Genomic DNA, 19,133 nt, shown 5'->3' on the forward strand with positions numbered 1-19,133 from the left:
TTTTGTTTTTGTCTTTTGGAGGGAGAGGTTGCAAGGACAGAGGACAGGTACAAAGGAATGGGTAGATGAGTGGGATCCAGGTGCGTGATGTGAAGTCACAAAGAATCAATAAAAAGTTAAATAAAAAAATGTAATCACCAATATAATGGTATAGGAACGGTGACTTAGGGAGGTGGGTGGGTCACAGGGGTGAAGCTGCCAATGGATGAGGTTAGCACCTATATTTACTGCTTTTCTCGTTACCTGAAAGAAACTACTCAAGGAAAGAAGGGCTTAACTTAGCTCACAGTTTGAGGGGGACACAGTCTGTCGCAGTATAGAAAGCGTGGCAGCAGAGCCTCCCTTTGCCCACAGAGGCAGAAGTGTAAGGTCATCTCTTAATCAGGGTTTCCATTCCTGCACAAGCATCATGACCAAGAAGCAAGTTGGGGAGGAAAGGGTTTATTCAGCTTACTTCCACATTGCTGTTCATCACCAAAGGAAGTCAGGACTGGAACTCAAGCAGGTCAGGAAGCAGGAGATGATACAGAGGGTATGGAGGGATGTTACTCGCTTGCTCAGCTTGCTCTCTTATAGAACCCAAGACTACTAGCTCAGGGATGGCACCACCCACAATGGGCCCTTCCTCCTCCATCACTAATTGAAACAATGCCTTATAGCTGGATCTCATGGAGGCATTTCCTCACCTGAAGCTCCTTTCTCTGTGATAACTCCAGCTTGAGTCAACTTGACACACAAAACCAGCCAGTCCAGGTTACTTGCTCACATCTTGGTGGGCCAGGAAGCAGCTTGGGTCAAATAGAGCTTGGCCATAATCCTTAGAGCTGGTCTCCCACTGGCTCACTTCCACTTTTAGACTCACCAGCTGAGGGTCCAGTGTTCAAACACATGAGCCACTCAGGGACACTCTATATCCACCTCTGGTCCCTAAGATGGTCATTTCATAATGCAAAAATGCTTCCCAACCAACTTCAAGTATTGTCCAAAAGTCCAGTGTCTTCTGAGACTTTTGGTAACTTTTTAACTGTGAGCCCCTATAAAAATAAATAAGTAGGTAGATAGATAGTCACAGACTTTCAATAGGTAATGGTGAAGGGTAACCCTGCTGCTCCAAGTAGGTGGTGTAGGAGAATAGCCGAACAAAGAACCAGATAGCAAAACCAGAACAAAACAACTACCAACACCAAGCAGTGCAGGTGGTGCCCCCTACAACTCCATGTCGGGAGTCTGGCATCTGAGTTTCGTGGTGGGACTGTTTGGGCTTGAATACCTTTGGTAGCCCTGTCCCTCCAACTCTGCCCCCTGCAGTACACATGACCTCTCTCTTGAGTTGTCCAGTCAATGTCCCTTGCCAGGTGTCCCACATTTCTGCATCTCCAGGGTCCTGGGGTCTCCATGGCAATCTAGACGACTTCCGTTTCAGGCACGGCCCACTCAGGAGCTCCACAAACCCACAGTGACTCTGCTATCCTCAGCAGCTGTCTAGAACCTTGGGGCCCAGCCTCCAGGACCCTGTAACTCCTGCAAAGGAGCACCGTGTGCCCCCAATCTGCTGCCGGCTCAAGGTATCACCTGGCTCACTTGGGCCTGGATGACAGTGGCCTCTGAGCATTTTTGAGCTGGACAGCACAAACATTTCTCTAGGCAGCCTTGTTAAAGCTTCGAGCCCTGCAGCCTGTCTTCTCAGGCACTCTGTGAAGGTAATCTCCTTTCAAAGGAATGTGTGTGCTTTAGCACCCAGAGTCTTCAATGAATGGGCCTTGCCCCTCAGGTAACTATTCTCTTCCAGTACTTGGAACTTAGTTTCTCTTACATTGTATCAATCTTTTTTTTTTAACAGTGATGGCTGTTTGTGCATGCTTGCCCTGTCTACTCTGCTTTCCTGACCAAACTGCTTACTGTCTACACACTGTACTTTCTGGATTTCTCTCCCTCTCTTCTTCCGTCCCTGCTTCTTCCCCTCCCTCCCCCGTCTTTCCTTTCCCTCCCTTCCCATTTCCCTCTTCATCTCTCTCTGTAGATCAGGCTAAGAAGAGTGAATAACTCTGCCTCGGCTTGAACGCTTTGCTGTCTTGGAATGCTTTCCATCAAATCAATTAATTTTACTCTGTGAAGACACAAAGAAAAGGCAGCTGGCTCCGAATGAACAAGCAACCACTGCACAACACAGGGCCTGCCCTGGCTTATCTAGCTCATCGTTCTTAGCCTCCAGCTGTGAGAGAGAAAGTTTGATTCTTGTATATGCATGGGTACATGCATGTGAACATGCTTGTGCGAGGTAAGTGGAGACCAGAGGTATGACTCCTCAGGAGTTGTCCACTTTGTTCCTGAGACAAGGCCTTGCACTGGGACCTGGCGCTTGCTGATTAGGCTGGGGCTGGTCATCAGCAAGCCACAGGGGTTCTCCTGTTTTCACTTTCCCGGACCTGGGACAGTAGGCATATGCCAGGGTGCCCTGCATTCTTGTGGGTGTTGGGAATTGAACTCTGGTCCTCATGTTTCTGCACCTGACTTTACCCACGGACCTACTTCTCAGCCCAAATCCCTGCTCTCAAGGGCTGACCTGCTGTGTGGTGTTTTGTTTTCTATCCTAAATGGGCTTGGAATATTCTAGTTTTACAAATCAGGATCCAAACCTGATTCAGTCATTACATTAACTGTTATATCTCTTTGCTCTCTTTATTCTAGAACAACCCCCTACCTTTATCTGTCTCTAACACGTTATTTGAACAGATCTGCCTCTTGGGTTTACTCGGCTAACACAAATTCCTTGACTACTCAGCACTATGCATATTAGTAAAACTGAAGCATCCATTGCCAATGGGGGTCATTTCTACTGTAATGGCTGAATTGCTTCTAATAAGTTTGTTCTTGCAAATATCAGTGAGCCTAGGCTGGTTTCCCCAAGCAACTGCTAGATACTTTATGCCAGTCAAGTGGCATCCAGTTGCACTGCTAACGTCTGTGAACAGGAAACAACAGGATAGGAGGGGCAGAGGTCACTCATTCTGCCCTCAAACACTTGCTATGTACCCCATAACTGAGCCGATCTCTCTGCTCCCTGATCATTGGCACACTGTGAACTTTTAAAAGAATGTTCAATGCCGTTTCTCTCTCTCTGATGGGATGCTCATTAGTGTGTCCAGAGAAAGGAAATGGAGACTTCTCGACATGCTCTTAACGCCTTACTCTGGTTCGTTGCTCTGGGAGAGTGAATCTACAGAAAGGCTAAACTAGATGGGGAAGTGTGCAGTCTGATGAGCTCATCCGAGTATAATTGGTGTTTTCCCAGCGATAACTGCGGCTGTTTACACAACCCCTCCCCCTCCAGCTGATATGGAACAGGTAATGCTCCCCTACCTGTCTAACTGGGTTCTGCGAAAACACTAGGTGAATTTCTTTAGCCAAAGAACAGCGCCTCTCCTCCCGAATAGTCGAGTGCCCTCTGGTGGTCATCTTGAAGAATGCAAGCAGCAAAGCCAAAATTAACGTACCCAAGGATTGATTGCTCACGGAAAATCTTGATGTTTTGCAGCCTTAGCACTTGGGGAGGTGGAGGCAGAAGAAATGAGCTGAAGGCAAGCCTGAGCTATGGGGCGAGAACCTGTCTCAAACTAACAAAACAAAACAAAAATATATGCTTTAAAAAATATAACCTGGGACTACCTTTGAGTTCCTGAAAAATTCATGTATAAGATACTTTCAGTTTTCGTAAATCAAGGTGTTTAAACGTTTTAAGTAGGGCTGCACCTCAGTGGGGTGCTTCCTCGTAACAGAGGTACGAGGTGGACTCAAGGGAAATCCTCTACCAAGCCTGTCACCTATGCCACTCTAAGCAGCCATCATTCCCACCTCAAAACTCGCTCCCCAAACCTGCCTCTGGAAGGCCTTGACTTTTTCTGCTCCCTCCAACACATCCTCTTGACTCCATTTTTTTCTTTTTTTTTTTTTTAAAGATTTATTTTATTTATTTTATGTGTATGAGTACATTGTAGCTGTACAGATGTCCATGAGCTATCATGTGTGTGGCTGCTGGGAATTGAACTCAGGACCTCTGCCAGTCCCACTTGGTCCGGCACCACTCGCTCTGGCCCTGCGCTCTGGCCCTGCTCACTCCGGCGTAATTCACTGTGTAATTCAGACACACCAGAAGAGGGCGTCAGATCTCATTACGGGTGGTGGTGAGCCACCATGTGGTTGCTGGGATCCGAACTCAGGATCTTTGGAAGAGCAGTCAGTGATCTTACCCGCTGAGCCATGTCGCCAGCACCCCCCCCCCATTTTTTTTTTCTTTTATCACCTAAACAACTAGCAATTTTCCTTCCCTTTGATGCAAATGACAACAGAGTTCACTAGTCAGCACACACTGCTGCTCCAAGTCATAAATCAAAGGGATGGAGTAGGGCTAATGAGTGCCCCACGTGGGTGGGCAGAGCTGGAGGGAGAGGCGTGGCTACCCTCTTCTCTGGATCCCACACTGACCTGACCGTTGTGGGAGTGTTAGTATCGCTAAGGGTGAGGTTGACCTTAGACCATCCTACCAAAGTGAGAAGGAGGCTTGTAAGCTGGCACGGTGGCGCTGACTACCAGGTAATAGGGATATAAATCACGTGACCTAACTTCTAGGACAAATGGTTGCTTTAATGGATGGTTAAATGGAGCTGATAAGCCCAGATAATGGACAGTAGGCATAGCTCAGGTCCCACAAGGGCCTGAGAAAAGTCCTCACCCCCAGACCTTCCTCCATCCTCAGCTTCAGGACGGATGCCAGAGCTACTGAGGCTTTCTACCATAAATCACAAGGCAGGGTTCGGCACAAGGCCCCAGTTAGCTTCTGTAACCTTCATTCTGGAAGGGCCACAGTCAGTAACCCCTGAGCCAAGTGTGTCAGGCCTTCCGTAAATGTGGGCTGGTGAGCTGGTATGTGGTTCTCACTTCCTGACCAGAAATGCCAAAGTACAAGGCCAGACAGAAATGGATCCCGGGGGGAACAAGAGTCAATTCAGGAAAAGTCCCCAATCACTGACTTGTCACCAAGCCATCTGAACTCCAGGTTGGGGGCTGAATGCCTTTTCTCTGGGTTCAAACCCGCCCAGCTTTTCTCCGTTCTCAGCGAGGCAGGCAGAATGATCTATGCACCTTGGCTAGATTACCCAACCCCGCCAGTGATTTCCCATCACAAGCTGACCAAAGACCTACCAGGTCCAGGAACTCTCACATCACCTGCCACCTGTCCCTCAGTCCCTCTCAGCACAGCCTCTAGCACACCTTCCCTCCAGCCCGTGGCCTCTGCCCTCACTGTTGCATGCTAGGCACATTCCTATTCCCGGGCCCATGTAGGAGCTGTCCTTTCTGCCCTGGAGTGCACACAGTTCAGACTCCTGACCCTTTGATTGAGAAGAGCCGCCCTGCCCCCACTCTCTGGTGCTGGCTTCATTTTGCTGCACAGCGTTTATCACACGGAATAGTTTATGGTCTACACTTCCTCACCACAAAACCATAAAATAAAGCCAAAGAAGGCAGAAGTTTTAATGTTGGCCTTCCCCCTTGTGTCAGACAATCCCCACGGTTCTTCATTCCGTACTGTAGCATTGGTCTCTGTTGTTACTTTATGGGAGAAAAGCTGCTTCTAGAAGCAGCGATGGTGGTCTGTCTTTAATCACGCTTTTGCTTATCGGTTTGCAGGGTCTCTGTTACAGCTCTGACTTTCCTGTAACTTATAATCCTCCTGCCTCAGCCTCCTTGTGTTGGACTTACCTAGTTCTAAGACTCATTCAAGGAATACACAATAATCATGGAACAAGGCACACATTTTAAGTTGAACTCTGACCTTGCCCTCAAAACTCATGGTTCCTCAGATGAGACTATGTATGGAGACAAGGAAGTTAAGGTTACACGGGGGCAGGTTCAAATGGGCAGGCCTAGTCCATACTGACTGATGTCCTTGTCAGAAAAAAAGACCTGAATACACAAGTGATGACAGGGTTTTCTCACAGAAAGACACCCATGAGAAAGGAAGTCAGCAAAGTCATTGTGTGAGATAGTCTTGTGTCAACTTGACACAAGCTAAAGCCACTTGAAGGAAGGGAATCTCAGTTAAGAAAAGGCGTCCATAAAATGGGGCTGTAGGCAAGCCTGTAGAGTATTTTCTTAATTAGTGATTGATGGGGGAGGTCCCAGCCCATTGTGGGTGGTGCCATCCTCGGGCTGGTGGTCCTGAGTTCTGTAAGAAAGCAGGCTGAGCAAGCCAGAGAGAGCAAGCCAGTGAGCAGCACCCCTCCATGGCCTCTGCTTCAGCTCCTGCCTCCAGGTTCCTGCCCAGTTCGAGTTCCGGTCCTGACTTCCTTCAATGATAAACAGTGATGTGGAAGTTAAGCCAAATCAACTCTTTCCTCCCAAGTCACTTGGGTCATGATGTTTCATCACAGCAATAGTAACCCTAACTAAGACAGCCACACACCCTGTAAATGCTTGATAGCCGACAGCGGCCTTTGGAAGATCAGAAACAAGTGTTTTCCTTGGCAGTGGTGGACCACCACATCCTTGTTTGGTTCCAGGGATTGACCTAACTGGGGCAGCGAGAGAATGAAGGACAGGCAGCCATAGAGACAGAGAAAAGCCAAGATGGAAAGGACTGGGGTCTCTGATGGAGAGGCTGCAGCACCCTGGAATCATGCTTATTATATACAGCTGAACAAGGAGGCACAGCCTAAGTTAGGCTTAGTAGGGAGAGCCTCTGTAGGAGAGCAGTTTTCAGGCTGTAAACACCCAAGGGAGAAAGCTTTGATGGGCATTTTCTGCACATTCCACCGACCTTGACATTCAGACTAGAGGCTAGGCCATCCCTCTAAGTCTCGCCTGGGGAAGGATTTGCCACTCCCACAAGTCCGTAGTATTTATTGGCCTTGCCTATGTTAAAACCACACATTCACTCAGGAACTCACTCAGTCTCTCCGGAGGACCTGCCTCATCATCTGCTTCCCATAGGAAGAAAGGTACCTGTCTTAGAGTTTTATTGCTCTAAAGAGACACCGTGGCCAATGCAACTCTTATAAAGGCAAACATTATTTGGGGATGGCTTACAATTTCAGAGATTCAGTCTGTAATCATCATCATGGTGGGAAGCATGGCCTCATGCAGGCAGAGATGGTGCTGGAGGAGTCGCGAGTTCTACAGCCAGGGAGGAGACCACCATGTTTCATACTGGGTGGAGCTTGAGCATATTTACTACCTCAAAGCCCACCTACCCAGTGACACACTTCTCTAACAAGGCCATGCCTCCTCCAATAAGGCCATGCCTTCTCATAGTGCCACACCCTATGGGCTAAGCCTTTAAAGACCTGAGTCTATGGGGGTCATACCTATTCAAACCACCACCGTAACCTTTTCACTTGGAGAAGCTCCTTTAAAATGCAGATGGTTTCCTCACGAGCAGCCAATGTTGGAGGGTCTTGGAATGCAGTGTTGGCCAAGTTGGCTTTGTGTATGCTAACTCTGACCAGACTCAAGGGTCAAATAACCATATAACCAGGAGGACCCATAATGGTCATGGTCTTATTGGCAGCATCACCACCAATGTCCATAGCTGACACATGACCTATTTATCATCTCAGCTGCTAGGACCCATCTGAGCGAGACCGGAAAAATTAGGCTCAGGGAAGGAGGCAGCTGGCATTCAGTGGAAGCAGAAGTGAAATAATTTTTCATTTCCCTGCTCATCTGTTCTGTCTATCCTCCTCCAGATCACACCTCTCTGGCTCCCCAGTGCTCCCTAGTTTGCTGCTTCTTGTTTTGATTGATTGATTTTATGTGCATGGGTGTTTTGCCTGCATATAAGTCGGTCTACCATTTGCATGCATGCTGTGCTCCTGGGGAACAGAAGAGGGTTCCAGATTCCTCCCAGAACTGGTGTGAAGACAGTTCTGAGCCACCTTGTGGGTGCTGGAAATTGAACCCAGGTCCTCTATGAGAATAGTCAGTGCTCTGAACTCCTGCCCCATCTCTCAAGCCCTGTTTGTTTGAGACAGGGTGCCACGTCGCTCAGGCTGTCTTAAAACTCACTAGGTAGTTGAGGATGGCCTTGTGTTTCAGTCTTCCTGCCTCCAGCTCCTGAGCACTCGATTACAGGCAGGTGCCACCATGCCTACTTCCTGGCTTGCTCTTGAACTCCATCCCACTCGCTCTCAGCCTAGATCTACACGAACAAGAACTGACCAATCAGTTAGTTGTCTTTTCTACCCGCTCCTCACTGGTTCAAGGATTATCCTGGGACCCTGGCTGCCTTACGAAATGCCAATCAAGCAGGCAGCCAGACTAACAGCACCAGCTGTTCTAAACATCCATCCCATAGATATCCTGAAGAAGTAATACTGCAATCGCAGCTCCTTGCTGCTGATGTGTGGCCCCAGCTATGACAGGGATCCTGAAATTTCCCTGGCACCAGTAAGATCACAGCAGAGGGGTAGGCGGACAGTGACAGCCACATCAGCAGTGGCAGTGGCAGGTGCTGTGGCAGTGCACCAGGAGTGGCAACACTAGTCTCTGTCTAGGGCTACACTGGAGCAGAAACACTCATTACTGTAGGGCTAAACATTACTGGGTCCCTGGTAATCCTAGAGGGCTCCACCCACCCCTGCCCTGCTCAACATGGCCTTGGCTCACTGCTGAACCCTGCCCGCCACTGCCCCGCCCCTGGTGCCCTGCCCACCGATGCCTACCCACTGCCACCAAGAAGCCAAGGTTACAGAAACCTTAGAAGAACACAGTAGAAAAGTGTCTCTTGACCTGCCACAATTTTTCCCCATGTAAGGCTCATACATTTGAATTTTTTGTCCCCAGCTGGTGGAACTGTTTGAGAAGGATTAAGGGGGTGTGGCCTTATTGGAGGAAGTGTATCACTGGGGGAGGGCTTCGAGGTTTTAAAAGATTTGAACTTGAGCCATCCCAGTCTCAGTGACTCTCTCTCTTCCCCCTCCCTTCTCTCCATCCCTCCCTCTCTCCCCCTCTCTCCCTGCAGATCAAGACGCAAACCCTCAGCTGTTCCTGTACCATGCCTTTGCTCTGCCACCATGGTCTCTAACACTCTGGAAACAAATTAACTTCCAATTTAAATGGTTTCTTTTATCAGTTGGTTATAGTAAGTTATCACAGCAACAGAAAAGTAACTAAGACTGAGCCCTACTCAGCATCAAGACTCATTCTATAAAAAGCACAAAATATGACAGTCAAGATTGTCAAAACCTCCCTGTGGGTATAAGCAGGTCCCAACATCTAGGTCTTAACACCCCTGTTGATTCTGCACAGGGTCTCTGCTGATATCTAAGTGGTAGGCAAAAGGTACCTGTCTATAGGAGCCCCACCGATAATGTGAATGTGTGAACCCAGCCAAGTGTGAGTCAGGAAATGGAAGAATCTTACCTCTTAACTAATACAGGCCAGCTGGGTATGTGAGTCTTCTCTTCAGTCCCTAGAACTCAGAAAGCTGAGGCAGGGGGACTTGAAGTTCAAGGCCACCTTGGGCTACCCAGTGAGACTTTGTCTCAACAAACTAAAAACAGACAAGCTAAAAAGCAAAACAAACAAACAAACAAACACGGGCTGCAGAGATGGTCAGTGGTTAAGAGCCTTTGCTGCTGTTACAGACCTGAGTTCAGTTCCTACTACCCACAGGGTGATCCCGATGCTTTGTAATTCCAGTTCCAGGTGATCTGATGCCCTGGTCTAGATTCTGTGAGCACCATGAATGACCATGGTGCACAGATATGCCTGCAGGTGACACACTTATATAAATACAATATAAATTGACCAATCCAGTCAAGACACAGACATCAGAAACTAGTCAACCCTGTTTTCCCTACCCTTTCCCCTTCTCCTTCATAATATCTCAATGCCCATATTCAGCTTGAAGAAGTTATAAAGAGTCATTGACCTAGTTCCCTGAGCTTTGGGGCTGGAGAAGGTTATTAATAGGTTGTCTTTCTAGGGATGTAGAGATGGTCATATTTGGAACAAGGAGGAAATAGCCAGAACTGATTGTACAGCCATAATCTCATTTGGTAGAAATCTTTATAATTGTTACTAAGTTGAAGTCATAAGTTCTTATTTGGTACAGAATTTATTTTGATACAAAACCAAAGTTTTCATTGGTATAAATTTCTTCTATTGATACTAAAAATTTGTAAGTATGGGGCTTAGACACAGTCCTTCTATTGCTGTTATTATAAACAGATCTGAGATGTTTAAGCCTGTGAGTTTAGGGCCAAATAGCAAATTTATGGCTCTAAGTTTATTATTAGGGTATTTACAAGTTTTTAGTTAGAAATAGCTGAGAGTAGTTAATGGACAACAGTCCAGATTACTTTACATAGATAGTTGGTTTTCAAAAATGTCAGAAATCCACAGAATGTGATGTTTAATGTTATTTATTCACTTGTTATTGAGAATAGTCTGCTCCTGACAGCTTTTCCTGTCTTGGATTCAAAGAAAAAAATGAGCATCTTTGAGTTACTCCAGTTGTGGTGAAACAGCCACTAGGCAAGAATTGCCTCATTTCATCTATAGACATAATACTGTTCAAAGAAAGGACACAATTACAGGTTAGGACAGGTTGGTTCTGCTGAGACAGAGTACACTAGTCCTTAATATTCCTGTTTCTCTAAGTCTGTTAGATGACCCTGCCAGTAGGCTGAAGACTGATGCTCTAAGGTGTTGAAGTAAGGAACTGTCCTGTAGCCGGGCAGTGGTGGTGCATGCCTTTAATCCCAGCATTTGGGAGGCAGAGGCAGGCGGATTTCTAAGTTCAAGGCCAGCCTGGTCTACAGAGTGAGTTACAGGATGGCCAGGACTATACAGAGAAACCCTGTCTCAAAAACAAACAAACAAACAAAAAAACCCAAACAAACCAAAAAAAAAAAAAAAAGGAACTGTCCAGGTGATCAGCAGTCTATAAATTGGCTACGTTTTGGAAGCTGTGTTAGGCTTCCTATATATTTTCAATTAATATCAGTCGTTCTTGGATTTCTGACAGGGTTGAAAAACTACATAGTCTCCTAGCCAACCCAGACTTTTTACTTTGAGAGGAACAGATTTGAGAGGATAGTTTTCAGATGGCATTCAATCTGAAGCCAAGACATATAGTCAGATGCAGAACAGTCTTTTAAGTTAGGATAGAGGACAGTGTTCAATCGTATTGGCGAAAATGTTGGACAGGGTGTCTGGTCTATCTTATACCACATAATTTACAATGTGGTAATAATAGTTGTGCTCAAATTTTATTTTGAGAGAAAGGTTCTTTTTTTTTTTTTAACTTAATTAAACAGAAAGGGTGATATGTTGCAGGATTTTTCTTGTCCAATTACATTAGTGCAGAGAAGGTCTGTGATTGGACAGGGAAAAGGGGGTGGAGCTAAGAGTTGTGGGGAGAGAGAGGGAGGTCCCAGGAGAAGAGGAGAGAACTGAGATGGCTGCAGATGTGGGCCTGGGTGGCATTTACTAGCCACAAATAGCTATCTTTTTATAAGGTTAGAAATATTGTGATAAAGCTTTTATCATTATCAATTGGCTCTAAAATTATTATTGTATTGACATCTTGTAAATTGTGATCTTATTGTTATATAAACCAGATTGGATAATTGAGTTTTAAGAGTCATGTTTCAGCTAGGCGGTGGTGGTGCACACCTTTAATCCCAGCACTTGGGAGGCAGAGTCAGGCGGATTTCTGAGTTCGAGGCCAGCCTGGTCTACAGAGTGAGTTTCAGGACAGCCAAGGCTACACAGAGAAACCCTGTCTTGAAAAAAAAAAAAAAAAGAGTCATGTTTCTACCAGGTAATTAGGTGTTGAGATGACTGATCGTGGGGTGTGTGTGGCGTTGCGTGGAAGCAAGATGAACTGGGGGAGGGGGTGTGACCTGCTGGAGAGATGACTAGCAGAGGGACCTCTGAGGGAGGTGGCCTCATGGGGCCAGAAAGCTGGCGGCAGGAACGTGGGAGCGTGGCCTGGCCCCATTGAGAGTTGGCAGGTTCATTTTTTAATATCTCCCCTAACAACCAACCAAGCAATCAATCAGCACATCAATGAATCAATGAATCAATCTCTTAGCCCAGTATGAAGTAGAGAGACATTCAGTGTTGTTTAAGCATATATTCGGGACTGGTATGCAGCTACGATAATAAAAACACTCATTCCTTTGCCAGCAAATCAGCCCTTGGAGTGTAATGGAGAAAAGGCCATGCATCTGCTTTCCTTGGAAGCTTGTGATCTGAGCTGGGGAGCAGTGATAAGAGCAAGAGCAAGATCCCTGCTCCTCCAGACGTGGCCCAGGCATGGCTTCCCTAAGCAGAAGAAGTGACTACAGAGGCCACACTATTAATTTGGTACAACAATCTTGCCCAGGTGGGAAACACATGTCTGTTAGTCCACAAAACTATCTGCCCCATAACTCTCTTGGCTTGACTGTGTTACCCTCCCAAAGGCATCTGTGACCTCTCTCTGTGCCATTCAGGAGGAGGACCAGGTTTGACTGTTAATTTGCGTTATGCAAACAAACCCACGGGCAAAAGTGGCATTGCTGGCATTTAAAACACAACATACAACAAACCGAGAGAACAGTGCACTGAGGAATAAAAAAGGCCTGTCAATCAGCCATAGCCTTCTGTCATCCAGCTCTGCCACCTAGACCTGATGCAGGAGAGCTTGTCAATTAACAGGAACTTAATGGGAGGATGCGGTGGCTTGGTTAAAACTTTGTGGAGCCTCGGGGATGCCCCAGACTGCAGGGTGCTTCTCTGTCGGCATAGGTCACACAGCTCTTTGCTCTGCTTCCCCGGGACACCTGCCTGCGAGCCGCTAAAACAAGCTGGAGGGGAGGAAAGTCAGCCCACTACAGCCTGTGTAACAAGAAGCCCCTCTGTGACAGACAGGGGACAGTAGAAAGTCTCCAGTGATGCCCATCCCTGTGCTAGTCCCTCCTCTTCTGCCAATCACTCACCCAGCAACCCACCCAATAGTAGAAGAGACCACAGGTGCACATTTACAAGGGCAACCATCAGAAGTGAGATCAGAGGAGATGACACATGCTGGCTCCTAGCACTCCACACAGCAGGGGATCAGGAGTGGTACCGGCAGCAGCTGGGTCTGCCTCTTCCTGATAGGCCAGCTCCGTAGGTTACTAACTTGGCAGCTTGAACCCAAAGAAAGGTTGGGAGGCTGGACATAGATTTGGTTGTCTCTGACCACAGAGCCACCTAGACCCTCGGGCTGACCTTGTATTGTGGTACCATGATGCCTGTTTTCTTGGTTTCTAGTGGTTTCTTCACACAGCCATGATTAGAGGGGGGAGTGGAGTCCTGCTTCAGGTTCTTCACACAGCTGCTTACATCTGCCATATGTGATTTAAATTGTTTCAAAAGACATTTTTTTTCCCTCATTCAGTGTCTCTTTACCCAACCCTCTGTCCCAGCAACCGTTGTTGAGACTGCCAGGGGGCTCACTTGCTGGAGAGTCCAGAGAAAGGTCTTTGTTTCTACAAGTTAAGGTCTTTCTACTCTTGAGAAACAGAAAATAACCATAGGCTGAGGAAGGGGAGACTCAGTTAAGAAATGGAGTCACACTTGCTGTTCAGCCATGGCTGCCACTGTGACCTACTAGTAGGTCACCTCATTTGTAGGAGGAGCCCCAGTTTCTTACCGAGGGGTGTTGTTTTGGGTTGTCCTGATGCTGTTTGTATTTTGATGTTAATTCTGCTTCCTCAAGAGGGGTTGCTCACCTCCCCACCAAGAGCAGTCCATCAAGTACTCAAGTGATCTCATGTGAACCTTCTCCCCATTTTAACTGGTCAATAAAGGCTAGAGCCTGTGATTGGGCAGTGGAGGGGAAAGGTGGGACTGGAGGTTTAAGAGTGGGGGCAGGTAGAGAGAGAAGAGGAGGAGAGTGGAAGGAGAGAGGGCTGAAGAGGAGGAGGAAGCCATGATAGAGCAGAACCACATGGCCAGGAGAAACCACAAGTAGCAAGGGGTCTTATAGCTGGGGAATAAGTTAGTATAGTGTTAGATCTGCCCATCTAGGCTTATGGCATATGATTATAATAACTGGATTGTGTTTTTATCATATGGGCTTATTAAGGTTGGAAACTCCAGCAGCAAGGAGTGAACATTGGTACAGATTCCTTCATCCCTTATACTCCACCATCTTTGGTTCTAGAGCTGTTGAATTAGAACCAGATGTGGGGTTATAGACCTATAATCTCAGCACTTGAGAGGCTGAGGTAGAAGGATTGAGAGTTGGAAGCCATTGCAGGCTACATTGGTAGGTTCCTGTCATGAACCAGTAAACAACACCTCAAGCTAGAAAGGACTTCAAAGACAAACTTCTCTGATTTTGTAGAAGGAGAAGGGAGATTTAGACCAGTCTCTGGGAATTAGTTATCCTTGTTTGGACCTGTCTGCTGAGTAGGGGTTTGTGTGTAAGGGTGTGCAAAAGGAAAGGGGGCTCAAGGTAGTAGAGGGTACCCTAAAGATAGCTCCAGGTGTTTTCTTGACTTCACGGGTAGATAAATGGGTTAGCCAGGTAGACAAACCTGTATTAAAGACATTCTGAAAAATTAATTTGAGAAGATTTGAGGAAATCAACTATGATCAGCTGAGTCTGGTAAAGGTGGTGCAGGCACCTTGGAGTTTCATGAATTCAAGAAGGTCTATGTCAAGGTGGGATTATAGCTTCGAATGCACAAAGTCCTAGGTTTAGTACCTAGCCCTGCACAATAGGCAGGGAGGGCAGGACTATAACATAAACAAGTCCACACACCCACCAGAATGATCTTTTCTAGAGCTTTTCTAAAGCTTGGGGGAGAAACTGACCTCATGTTGAACAGGAAACAAGGAGAGAGAAAGCCTGGTTCCTCCTTTCCCATTTCATTTCATTTGGGGACCCAGCCTGGGGGATGATGCCTCTCACATTCAGGGTGGGTCTCCTCTCCTTCATTACTTCTCTTTAGAAACACTGCCGGCTCAGAGACTGTGGTCTGACTGTGCTGCCCAGGGTGAGTTCTAACTCTGGGGCTCAAGTGATCTCCCTGCCTCAGTTTCTTGAGTTGTTGGAACTTACGTGATACCACCAGAATTGGTAAGTGTAGAGAGACTTTGTCCTTTCCAATGAAGCCCAAAAAAGTATGAGTACAAGCCAGGCTCTGTTGACACAGCTGTGTTACTGCTGTGACAAAATGCCTGAAATAAGCAGCTTAAAAAGAGGAAAGGTTTCCAGACAAGGCTAGTCCTGAACACATAGAGATCTGCCTGCCTATGCCTTCGAATGCTGGGATTAAAGGTGTGTACCACCACACCCAGCTGTTGTTTTTATTTGCTTGCTTTTTTTAAAAGGCAGGGACTCCCTATATAGACCAGGCTGTCCTGGAACTTACTAAGTAGACCAGGCTGGCCTGGAACTCATGATCCTCTTACTTCAGTCTTGAATGTTGGCATTATGGATGTGTGCCACCGTACCTACCTGTTCATACTGTTTCAAAACAAAGTCTACTGTGCAACAACCTCAAAGTTTAGTCCCCACCTCTTGATTGTATCAAGAAGCTACTTGTGTGACTATTCTCTGGGTGTGTCACACCTGTGACATGTAAGGCCACATGAATATTGGGTTAGCTATAAACAAAGCCACTGAATTTGTAGACGATAATTTTATATTGCAATATCAAAAGGCATCTAAGCGTGTGTAAGAACGGGCCATTATTTTCATATAATGACTATGTTAATGTTTTGTATCTGTGATCAAGATAGCTGACATAGCAACAAGCAGGGGAGCATTATTCCTGTCAGAGCATAATTGTGGAATGTCCATGGCAAGAAGCTTGTGGGAGAAACTGACCTCATGTTGGAAAGGAAACAAGGAGAGAGAAGGCCTGGTTCCTCCTTTCCCATTTCATTTCATGTGGGGACCCAGCCTGGGGGATGATGCCTCTCACATTCAGGGTGGGTCTTCTCTCCTTCGTTAATCCTCTTTAGAAACACTCTCAGAGACACACTCCCAGCCCAGAGGGTAAGCCTGACAGCCTGAGTTACAGCAGAACCCTGGCAATCTTAATCGAGGGCATAGTGAAACCACAGAACTGGCAACTCTGTGGGAAGAAAGAAAGGTTTATTGAGGATCAAACTCCAAGGCTATCTCTTGGGAGGGGCAGGGAGAAGCAACATTATGTAAAACCAAGAAGATTTTATACTACACTCTGCAGAGTGGGATTCTGATAAAGGCTGTTCAGATTGATGGAGAACTAGATGCCCTTGCCAGAGATAGTTAACCTTTGGGGTGGATTAAAGACGGTTCCTGGTAAAAAGAAATCCACCTTTAGGCTTGTTTACCTAGCCAGAGTTGCTCTGTGTAGAATACTGTCACCAGCACTGCCATTTTGTGCTCTGCGCTTCACTGGTCAGCAGCAATAGGCTCCTCCTCACGCGGTTTACTCAGGAATTCCTTTCTGGTTACAGCTCTTTTAGGTTTCTGGGTGTTACAGCTCTTTCTGGTTTCCAAGTGTTACAGCTCTTTCTGGTTTCCAAGTGTTACAACTCTTTCTGGCTTCCAGGTGTTACAGCTCTTCTTGCTTCTGTGGAAATGGCGGCCCCGGCTGCTCTGGGAACGCCGCTTTTATACCCGAGCCCAAGCTCTCGTGGCCCTCGGGAGACACCTAATTTGCATGAGCCCGCTAGGGAGGGGCACGAGATTTACCAGGCAAGTCTGAGGCGGTCAGCGCCATCTTGGAATGGCGATTAGCTTCCCACAATTTTGGAGGGCCACTAACTTTGGACCTAATGGTAACTATGGAAGAGAATTCCACAAAGTTGTCCTTTGACACCCATCCTTGACATAATAACAATGAATGAAAATTCTTTAAAAGACTAAGAATCACAATGGCAAATTTGCCTGATGAGTTTTTCAGAACATATTAAGCATTTTTTACATTCTAAGAATCTCTCTTAACATATACAAAAAATTAGGGCCTGGTTGACTCTTAGTAAGGAGTCATTGGCTAAGGGTCAAGGCGTCAAAGAAAGATTGTTTACTGTGCCTTTTGAATTTGAACTATATGATGAATATATATTATATAAAATGATAACATTAAATGTCTTATTTTACTTTTGTGTGGTTTTGTGTGTGTGCGTGTGTGTGTACATGTGTGGTATTGTGTTACTGTCTAGCAGTAACCATAGGGAAGGGTTATTCTGGAAAATGGAGTCATGGAGGAATTGGCTAATTATACCTTACCCACGAGGTAGGATCTTGAAAAATTAGACAGCACTCATGAGGTGTGTTCACCCCAGCCATCTTGCATTTAATAATCTCTTTGTTACAAGCCAACAGGTAGAATAGGTGAGGCAAAACCCCTCCCCCAAGTTCATCAGCATGCGGCTTCTTTGGTCTCTGTAGAGGCAGGATTTCCGATATAACTGGAATCAGGAGCGAGGCATGGCAAATAGCAGGAGGTGGGCAGAGAGGTGTGGTTATGAGAGACAGGCAGGGTCTGAAGAATCAGCCCTCAAGCCAAGAGGGTTACAGTATGGTGCACTATAAAAGTATTTTTTATTTGCCTTATGTAATTGTCATCTCAGAGGCTTACTGTTGAATAAGCTCACCCTTTCTAGCTCTTTCTGAACTCTGGTTCTACTCAATTACTTCGGCTCAAATTCCTCTTCAAGCTGATAGATTCAATCTGGCTTCTCTCAGCTTTTTACCGAAGTGTTTAGCTTGGCCTCAAACTAACCCTGGCAGCATGTTCTAATCTTCTGGCTCTTTCTTATTCTCTGCTGTCAACTGCCTCTGCTGACCTGCACTGAACGACATGAACTCAGGAATGAACTCCACACCACTCCACTCCACTCCACTCACTGCAGACTCCCAACTGAATCAACTGACCTGACTGAAGTGATGCTCTTAAATAGCTGTTTTCCTGAGAGTCGGATATATCCTATCTCTGACTCATTCTGTTAAATCTTTCTCTGATTCATCACTTTGCCTGCCCCTCAATTAGATATAATTGTTTAGGTTAAAGGTGTGTACTAAGGGTGTGTCTACATTCCAGCCAGATCACACAGACAGTCCAGTCAGAGCAGCCACGTTGCTGGGCTAATATTCTTCTCCAGGGTCCACATGTGTAACCTGGAGTGAGTTCAGACAGGTGCATGTGCCTGTGGAGACCAGATGCTGACATCAGTCTCTCTCTTAATTACTCTACACTTTATTTTTTGAGGCAGAGTCTTTCCCTGAACCTTAAGTTTAGTGGTTGGTTACACTGTCTAGTCAGTTACTTCCAGGGATCTACCTGTGTCTGTCCACACAGTTCTGGGATAATAAACACAAGCTGTCATGTACAGAATTTTTTTTAAGTTTGAGATCTGAGTATCCAAACTCATAACAAACTCTGCCTACTGAGACATCTCCCTAACCCCACTTGAGCAACTTTAAGCCATTTAGGTCTGTTATCAGGGCAATTAGGGGCAGAAAATTCTGTGTTTTAGATGAGTCATATAAGTTAACCAACAAACCTTTTTTTTCTCCCTATCAGAAATCACCTTGATAGTAGCACTATGCAACTGACCTGACCTGACCGCTTTACCTCCATGTCTACAAAGGCCCTGTGTGTGTTGGTGAGCAGAGGTCTCAGTCTGAGACCTCATGTTTGTCTGTGTTAATATGCTTGGTGTAGTTAAACAGGGCATCCACTGATGGCTCCAGTCTGGGCATCTAGGTGAAACCTCCCCCTTGAACTTGGCTCTTAGAACCAAGTGCTCACTCAACATCTTCCCTTAGATGCTGTCACATCAAAACAAGCAGAACCAGTCATCTCCGTGTACTGGCTCCCTGATTGGTACACAAAAGTGCCACTCTACCAGATGGATAGGTGTAACCTTGTCTTAGGGTTTCTATTCCTGCACAAACATCATGACCAAGAAGCAAATTGGGGAGGAAAGGGTTTATTCAGCTTACTTCCATCTTGCTGTTGATCACAAGAAGAAGTCAGGACTGGAACTCATGCAGGTCAGGAAGCAGGAGCTGATGCAGAGGCCATGGGGGGGATGTTCCTTACTGGCTTGCTTCTCCTGGCTTGCTCAGCCTGCTCTCTTATAGAACCCAAGAC

General features: G+C 46.3%; 1 long non-coding RNA gene across 1 annotated transcript in view; it reads left to right on the plus strand.

The window, feature by feature from the left end:
• The first annotated feature begins 16,728 nt into the window (after positions 1-16,728).
• The window catches only part of LOC116069851, a 7,719-nt gene continuing 5,314 nt past the window's right edge, over positions 16,729-19,133 (plus strand). Inside the window, exons 1-2 of the long non-coding RNA XR_004110161.1 lie at positions 16,729-16,812; positions 18,561-18,642. This is a non-coding gene — a long non-coding RNA (uncharacterized LOC116069851). The remainder of the gene's footprint in view (positions 16,813-18,560; positions 18,643-19,133) is intronic.

Source organism: Mastomys coucha, unplaced genomic scaffold (genome assembly GCF_008632895.1).
Source record: "Mastomys coucha isolate ucsf_1 unplaced genomic scaffold, UCSF_Mcou_1 pScaffold22, whole genome shotgun sequence".
Taxonomy (NCBI): domain Eukaryota; kingdom Metazoa; phylum Chordata; class Mammalia; order Rodentia; family Muridae; genus Mastomys; species Mastomys coucha.